At 42.8% G+C, this 9340-nt stretch overlaps 1 pseudogene; it reads right to left on the minus strand.

The window, feature by feature from the left end:
- Nucleotides 1-458: 458 nt before the first annotated feature.
- Nucleotides 459-1207, minus strand: LOC126062314 (transcription factor Spi-C-like; annotated as a pseudogene).
- Between the last annotated feature and the right edge of the window lie 8133 nt (nucleotides 1208-9340).

Here is a 9340-nt window from a genome sequence, read left to right on the forward strand (position 1 = left end):
CCATGGAAGTTTTTAAAGACATGAACCTATGTTGGCATGAAAATTCTAGCTTAAATGGTGAAAACGTGTATATAATAATGAGATTGTTTGTTATTAAAGCCATGAGGTATATGTTGGAGTAATTTTTCACCTGAGTGTATGACAGAAAAAGAATGTTTAAATCAATCTATAAATCAAACCATCTCTACTGGCATTGTTAGTCTAGAAGAAAGTAATTGTATAGAGGGTAGTCATAGCAATGACAGTCAATACTTCCAAATGGGAGGTGCTCATTTTAAAGTGCTCACTGGCAGAATTGCCCACCAATGTTAGTATACATTGTATGCTATTTTAGAAAACCTAGCAACAAGTTAACTGATTTTTTTTTTTTTTTTCTCTTCAGTATTTGCTTTAAGAGAAAAATCCTGAAGATGGTAGAGATTCCTGATGCTAAGAAACCATTCAATGTGAAGGTATATTTAGCAATCAGGGTGGCTTGGCCCATGGTAATTGGCATCTGTATGATTATAACTTGTGTTCCAGTTATTTAAGCTGAGATATTCTTGATCACGTTGGACATACTATGAGTAGAAGACCTCTTTCCCCAAGAAATAACATGGAGAAAGTCTCTGGAGAATGGTCTCACTGAACTGGTAAGCTAGCTTTCTCCGGATTTTTGGTGGTTTTGCCAGTTCTTCCATAATTCATCAGCGCTCTGGCTATTTTCTGGTGAGTCAGGGTCTTCCGGTTGCCTTTTCTTTTTCCCCAAAGCTCTGTGCGTCTTTCCGTGTTTTTCTGATACAAACTGAAAGATGCCTTTGGTTATATCTACCCACTGAATACAAGATGCCTTTTTGGGATTACGGAGGGATTCATGAAAGGTATTCAAACAGTGGGAGCTTCTTCCTGCCTTTTCCTCCCTTTTGCTGGAGAACAGCAGGTGGTACTAGCTGGTTTTCAGTGATACTCTGCAGAGATTGATGAATATTTCCTTCAAAACAGTAGCTGCAGCACTGTTGATTACAGTTCTCCAGGTATAGACAGGCTTCTCTGTAGGCAACCCTCTATAGTCATGGGAGCTTCCTCTGACATGCAGGCAATGGTTGATGAAAACCAGGTAATTTTTGAAGTCTAGGGAGTATGGAGGATCGCCAGTTGAATGTTGCCTCTGTACCTGAAAAGCATCCTCAAATGCTTGACCCAGTTTGTCTTCGTCAATATAAGTCATACTTCGTTAACGAACTGACAGTTCTGCCCGTTACAGTCCCACCTAGCATCCACACGTGCCGGGTGGAAATCATCTTCCCCTCCTCTGAAACACCCCAGCCTTTCTTCTGAAGTGCCTCTGGACCTTCAACCTTCCAGTTAGCAGCCGAGCATGTTAACCATGTGCACCACCAAGGAACCAATATCTGGGTGGTGAGTGTATTCATTCCCACTGGGGTGTCGTTGCTTCTAGGCCCTGTGAAGGCAGGAGTTTTGTCTATTTTGTTCACTGGTTAATCCCTGGCACTGTGGTATACAGAGTAGGTGCTCAACAAGCACTTGTGAATAAATTAATGACGGAATAATCTTGAGAACAAGGTCCTAAGGTAGCCCAGTTTGCGCTGAACTACCAACATAAAGGCTAGCAGTTCGAACCCACCCAGCGGTGCTGCGAAAGAAAGACCTGGTCATCTGATTCTATAATGATTACAGCCAAGAAAACCCTATAGAACAGTTCTGCTCTGTAGCACATGGGGCCGCCATGAGTCAGAGTCAACTTGAGGGCAACAGCAGCAAATCTTGAGAAGAAAACCACAAAATTAGCATTACTATTATTACTAAAAAAAAAAAAAAGTTGCCATCTAGTCAATTCGGACTCAGAGCAACCCCTTAAGAGAGAGTAGAACTACCCCATGGGGCTTCCAAGGCTGTAATCCTTACAAAAGCAGACCACCGCACCTTTCTTCCATGGAGCGGCTGGTGGGTTCAAACCACCAACTTTTTGTTAGCGATGGAGCACTTAACCACTGCACCACTGGGCTCATCCTATTATTGTTATCATTTTATAAAGGTAGTAACAGGGTTTGGGAGACTAAGAAACTTGCTGAAGTCCTATTGGTAGAAAACAGCAGAGCAGGGATTCGAACCTTGTTTGGCTTCAAAGCCACTGAGTTTTTACTATGCGTTTATTTGAAATGCCTGCTTGACTTCTCTCTTTGTTGGGTGTGGGAATCTGAAGGTCTTGAAAGATAGTGTAACTCCTCAGGTCTTTGGAGTAATGCAGCTCAGCAGGATGAAAAGAGCTCCGGTAATAGGATCAGACAGACCTGGATTGACTTGGGGCTCCATCCCTTAGAAGCTTTGTGACCTTGGGCAAGATGACTTATCCTCTCTGTGCCTCAGTTTCCTTAACTGTAATACGAAGATAATAATAGTACTTGCTTCACTAGATTGTTGTGACTATGAAAAACAATATCTGTAATCTAAAGACCCTGCCTCTCCCCACCTAATGCATTTTGGCACCCATCACAGACCTCTTGCAAGAGATAAGCATCATGACCTCCCTGAGTCTAAAGAAAGCATTTGTTTTCCACTGTTGGGTGCAAGGAAAGGAGGCACACTCTGCTACACAAGAAAAAAAATAGTTAAGAGAAAATGCTTGGCCTAGCTAACTTCAAAGGCTATAATCCACTGTTGCAATGGACTCCAATTTAGCTGCAGATAACTCAGCGTGGTAGAGTTATTTCAACATATGCAAATTTGCATGAGATTCAGGCAGCGTGAATAGGCTGAATAAATATGATGTCTTGAACATGTATTCCATACTGCTTCTTCAGTTGTTATTGTTGTCAGTTCCAATTCATCTGAATGGACCTTACATACAACAGAACAAAACACTACCCATTCCTGCGCCATCCTCAAGATCATTGCTATGCTTGAGCCCATTGTTGCAGCCACGGTATCAATCCATCTCCTTAAGGGTCTTCCTCTTTTACGCTGACTGGCTACTTTACCAAACACGATGTCCTTCTCCAGAGACTGGTCCCTCTTGATAACATGTCCAAAGTATGTGAGACGAAGTCTCATCATCCTCGCTTCTCAGGAGCATTCTGGTTGTACTTCTTCTAAGAGAGACATTTTCTTATGGCAGTCCATGGTATATTCAATATTCTTCACCAACACCACAACTCAAAGCCATCAATTCTTCTTCAGTCTTCCTTATTCATTGTCCAGCTTTCACATGCATGTGAGGTGATTGAAAACACCACAGCTTGGGCCAGGTGCACCTTAGTCCTCAAAGTGACGTATTTGCTTGTAGGTAGATGATACTATGCTTAACAAAGCATAATTTACCTAAAAGCAGTAGATGTAGAATTCTTGGTATAAACCCATTGCCATCAAGTCAATTTCAACTTACAGTGACCCTATAGGATGGAGTAGAACTGTCCCATAGGGTTTCCAAGGCTGTAATCTTTACAGAAGTGGACTGCCTCGTCTTTCTCCATGGTGTGCCTCTTGGGTTTGAACCACCAGCCTTTCGGTTAGCAGCAGAGCCCTTAACCACTGCTCCACCAGGTTTCCTTTAGGGCTTAATAATTTGTCATTATTATTATTAACGTATTGCTGGGTTTGAGGTGCTGGGTTGTTTTTTTTTTTTTTTTTTTTTACCAACCACAACAATTCTTTTTAAAATGATAATGGAAAGCTTCTTCTTTTTTTTTTTTCATCAGTTTTATTGTCCCTATGATTTAGAATCAACTCGACGGCAGTAGGTTTGGTTTTTTGGTTTTACTGAGATATAATTGACATACAACTAATTGCACATATTTAAAGTGTACAACTTGGTAAGCTTTGACACAAGTATACACCTGGAATACCATCACAGATGTCAAGATAATGAACATACCCGTTACACCCACGTCCCTTCATATTTTCTCCTTTCATACTGCTTGCCCCCTTCCCTGGCCATCTCCAGGCAGTCGCTGACCTGTTTTCTGTCACTCTGTATTAGTTTGCACTTCCTAGAATTTTATACACGAAATTTTATACATGAAATCAGACTGTATGTACTCTTTTTGTCTTGATTTTTCCACTCAGCACTTTTTGATATTCGTATACGTCGTAGCACGTATCAGTAGTCACTCATTTTTTTTGCTGCATTGAAAATGGTATACCATCTTATAGGTAAAGCACAGTCGATGGACATTTATGTTGTTTCCAGTGGTTTGGGGATATTACAAATAAAGCTGCTATGAACATTAATGTACAAATCCTTTTAGGAAATATGCTGTCATTTCTCTGTGGTAAATGCCTAGGAGTAAAATGGCTGGATCATATTACAGGTTCATGTTTAAATCTTTAAGAAACTGCCCACGATTTTCCAAAGCAGTTGTACTGTTTTACTTTTCCATCTGCAGTATCTGAGAGTTCCATTTCCTCTAGATCCTTGCCAATACTTGGTATGGTCAATCTTTTTTTAATTTTAGCCATTGTTTTTCTAATAGGTGTGCAGAGGTATCTCACTAGGGTTTTAATTCATATCTTCCTGATATCTAATGATGTTGAGTATCTTTTCATGGACTTATTTCCTATCCAAATATCTTCTTTGGTGAAGTATCTTTTTAAATCTCCTGTCTATTTTTTACTTTGAGTTGTTATCTTATTATTGAGTTTTGAGAGCTCTTTATATATTCTGAATACAAGGTATATGCTTTATAAATATTTTAACCCAGTCTGTGTCTTGTGCCTTAACAGCATCTCTTGAAGAGCAAAAGCCTTTGATTTTTATGAAGTTCAATTTAATAATTTATTTCACGGTTTATAATTTTGGGGTCATTTCTAAAGGATTTTTATTTGAGTCCACAAAGTTTTCTCCTGGAAGTTTTATAGGTTTTAGGTTTTAAATTGAAGGAATAACTTATTTTGTGTTAATGTCTTTATATGGAATGAACTATGGATCGAAGTTCTTTTTTTTTTTTTGCATATTGATGTCCAATTGTCCCAGCACCAGTTGTTGAACACTGTTTTTTCTCCCCTGAACTAACTTTGTATTTTGTCAAAAAAATCTGTTGTCCACACAATATAGGGAAAATCAGCACAACTTGACCAAGGCAAAGCCATAAAAGCTTCCTAGACACATCCAAACACCTTGAGGGACCAAGTCACTGGGGCTTAGGGCTGAGGACCATGATCTCAGGGGACACCTAGGTCAACTGGCATAACATAGTTCATAAGGAAAATGTTCTACATCCTACTTTGGTGACTAGTATCTGGGGTCTTAAAAGCTTTCAAGCAGCCATCTAAAATGCATCTATTGGTTCCATCACGTCCGGAGCAAAGGAGTGAAGAAAACCAAAGACTCAAGGAAAATATCAGTCCAAAGGACTAATGAACCACATGGACCAGAGCCTCCAGCAGCCTAAGCCCAGAAGAATGAGATGGTGTCTGCTACCACCACTGACTGCTCTGACAGGATCATAGTACAGGGTTGTAGACAGAGCAGGAGAAAAATGTAGAAAAAAATTCAAATTCACACACACACAAAAAGATCATAAACTGGAAGGACCCCTAAAACTATGACCCCAGACACCCTGCTAACTCAGGACTGCAGCTGCTGCCGAAGTCTACCTTTCAGACAAAGATTAGACAGGCCTACAAAGCAAACAATAACACACGTGAGGAATGTGCTTCTTAGTTCAATCAAGTATTTGAGGCCAAATGGGCAACACCTGCCCAAAAGCAAAGACAAGAAGGCAGGAAGAGACAGGAAACCTGGATGAATGGACATGGGGAACCCGGGGTGGAAAGGGAGAGAGTGCTAACACATTGCAGGGATTGCAACCAATGCCACAAAACAATCTGTGTATAAATTTTGAATGAGAAACTAATTTGCACTGTAAGCTTTCCCCTAAAACACAATTTTAAAAAGCTCATTTGTCCTGCATATGTGGGTCTATTTCTGGACTCTATGTTCTGTTCCAGTTGATTTATTTATCTTTATACCCGCATCACAATGTTGGGTAAGATCTGATTAACATAACAAAGAAGATCCTACTTCCATACAGGATTACATCTACCACAAAAAACATCTACAGGTATGAAAAAAAAAAAAAAAAACTGTCGCCCTCAAGTCGATTCCGACTCATAGTGACCCTATAGGACAGAATAGAACTGCTCCATAGAGTTTCCAAGGAGTGCCTGGTAGATTCAAACTGCCGACCTTTTGGATAACAGCCATAGCACTTAACCACTACCCCACCAGGGTTTCTGATCTACAGGTATAGGGGCTAGAGTTTCAGCACATAATTTGGGGGAACACAATTTGATCCTTAACACTTCACCCTTTGGCCCCCCAAATTCAGGCCCTTCCCATGTGCAAAATACATTTACCCTATCACACCCACTTTACAGACAAAGCAATCAAAGAGAAATTGGTTAACTTGTGTTGAGACTAGAATCATGCTGATTGATTTCCAACCAATGTTGTCATTCATTGAGTGGCTACACTGTGCCTGGCCCTCTGCTGTACGCTTCAGTTTGTATCTCCTTGAATCCTCCCAACAATACTGAGACTACAAGTGTTATTATCCCTTTTGACAGATGAGAGCACTGGGGCTCAGTGAGGCTAACAGCCTTGCCCAAAGTCACATAGCTGGTTGATGGCTGATGAGGTAGTTTGAACCTAGGTCGGTTTGATTTCAGAGCTCCTTCTCTTTCCTCTATGCCACATCCAGGTGACCTTCCACTCTTTGGCAGATCCTCAGGATAAATCCAGGTCCTTATGCTTAGTAGGTCTCAGAAGGCAAGAGAGAGCTTGATGGCTGATTATTTTCAATTTCATTATTTGTCAGTCCAACCCTGAAGAATAGCAATAGACAAGGGCAGCCTTTTCTGCTTTTGTTTTCTGGATTTCTTCCTTAAAAATAGTTATCATGATACCTGTTTGAAGCCAAATGATGCCAACCTCCTGGATCTACATGGATGCATCTTTGGATTATAGCTGTGGTAAAGGAGGAGGGAATTGGGGTGCAAATTAAAACAATGGCATTCTATGATGGTATATACACAAGAAGAATGTCAGGAGGTTAACCATGATCAGTGAGTGGCCATTGCTTGCTGTTCTGACCAGCATGGAAAAAGGCCAAATGTCATAGTGACCTGGACTTGCTGGGACAAGCTGCTCCGAACAGCAAGCAAAGCCAGGCAGGCCAAGGGTCTGGCCACTGATGCCTGGTTTTGGGGTGAGGCGGAAATCAGGAAGGTCTAGGCAAGCAGATTATCATATTCCTGGGGTCATTCACTCACTCATTCACAAGTAGGGAGCATGGATACCAGGCCAGGCACTCCAGCAGGCACCAAACCAAACCAAAACCAAACTCAGTGCCGTTGAGTCGATTCCAACTCATAGCGACCCTTTAGGACAGAGTAGAACTGCCCCATAGAGTTTCCAAGGAGCGCCTGGTAGATTCGAACTGCTGACCCTTTGGTTAGCAGCCGTAGCACCTAACCCCTACGCCACCAGGGTTTCCCAGTAGGTACCAGGGATATAAAAATAATGGGAAGAGTCTCAACCTTGAGCAGCTGGTAGGCTCTTTGGGAGGACAGAGAGGTAAACCACATCATTACAGTGCAGAGTGGTGAGAGCCAGGTGGGCAGCTCAGGGCCTATGGGAGCTCTTAGGGAAAGGTGGTCTGCAAGCTTGCAGGGTTGGGGGCTTCTGTTGGAGGCTGGATTGGGCCAGCAAGTTTAGAGTCTTCTCTTTAAAGCCTTCCTGCTGCTCACCCATTGGCCTGCTTGGTCAATGGGGTTGATGAAGCATGCATATTACCTTATAATGCAAGTAGAGCCCAAGAATGGAAAAGCAGCCAGTAGGCAAAGGATGGGTAAATACAGAACCCTAATATCAATAAAGCCAGTAATTAAGCTGATGGTGGGCTCTGGGTGTCCACAAACTCAAAGATAAGATTTACTGCTGTCAAAACGTAACACAGACAAGTCTACCCTGGCTAATCGAGAGCTGAACTAACTCTTAAGAGAAGTTGGAGGACAAAGAGCTAGCCAGGTGGAGGGATCAGCGTTTGCACAGGTGAACCTTCAGGTGTGGGTACAATTAAGAGTTGGGTGTGAGCCAACATAGAAAATATGGAGCAGAGTTGCTGGAGGTCAAGTGCAGAGCTGTGGTGTGTTTGGGGGGTGGGTGGAGGCTGGCGGGTTGACTCCTGGGCCCTTCCAGCTGTGCAGGTCTAAGATTCTAGCTGAAACAGGCAGCGGTAGGCTGAGGATGTCACAGTGGCTCGGTCACTCTTCTCAGAGTCAGTCCTTTCCATTCCCATCCGGATCAAAGGGAGCCTTCCCCTCACAGGAACGCTTTGTTTATTTCCTCGATTTCCTGGTGACCTAGTTTCCAGGCCCTGCTCTTTATTCCCGCTCTCCCAGCAGCTCCTTCATCCCACTCCTGCTGGGTTGGAAGGAAACAACCCGACCTTCCAGCCCTGATGGTGGCCAGGGGCCACTCCCAGCCGCTCATGCTGGTGGGAGCCTGGCCAGGCCTAAGCTCCCTGACGGGCCCACTCTGTGGCTGTGGGAGATTCCTGAGGTCCCGTGGGCACTAGTGGCCCTTTGTTCTCCCAGCTTCCACAAGCAGGGCCTCTTCCAGAGCTCGGGGAGTCAGCCTCAAGCCAGGAGTACCCTCTCTTCTCCCTTTTGTAAAGAAAATCTCATTTTTCTAGTTATAAGCAATGTAAACATCTCTGGGTGGCACAAACAGTTAAGCACTTGACTACTAGATGAAAGGTTGGCCATTGGAACCCATGCAGAGGCACCCCAGAAGAAAGTCCTGGCAATCTGCTTCCAAAAGGTCACAGCCTTGAAAACCTTATGGAGCAGTTCTAGGGTTGCCATGAGTCAGAATTCACTTGACGGCAACTGACAACAACAACAGACATGTTCCATGAAGAAATTTGGATGATATAGAACATGACAAATTTAAATTAAAAATTACCCATAATAGATCTTAAAAGCCTGTAAGAGGCCATCTAAGATATTATATTGGTCTCACCCCTTTGGGAGCAAGGAAGAATGAAGAAAACTGAAGATACAAAGGAAAGATTAGTTCAGAGGACTGATGGACTACCACACCTACCATGGTCTCCACCAGACTGAGTCCAGTACAGCTAGATGGTGCCCAGCTACCGTCACTGACTGCTCTGACAGGAATCACAATAGAGGGCCCCAGATAGAGCTGGAGAAAAATGTAGAACAAAATTCTAACTCACAAAAAAAGACCAGACTTACTGGCATGACAGAGACTGAAGAAACCCTGAGAGTATGGGCCCCAGACAGCCTTTTAGCTCAGTAATGAAGTCCCTCCTGAGGT

This window comes from Elephas maximus, chromosome 19, assembly GCF_024166365.1.
Source record: "Elephas maximus indicus isolate mEleMax1 chromosome 19, mEleMax1 primary haplotype, whole genome shotgun sequence".
NCBI classification, from domain to species: domain Eukaryota; kingdom Metazoa; phylum Chordata; class Mammalia; order Proboscidea; family Elephantidae; genus Elephas; species Elephas maximus.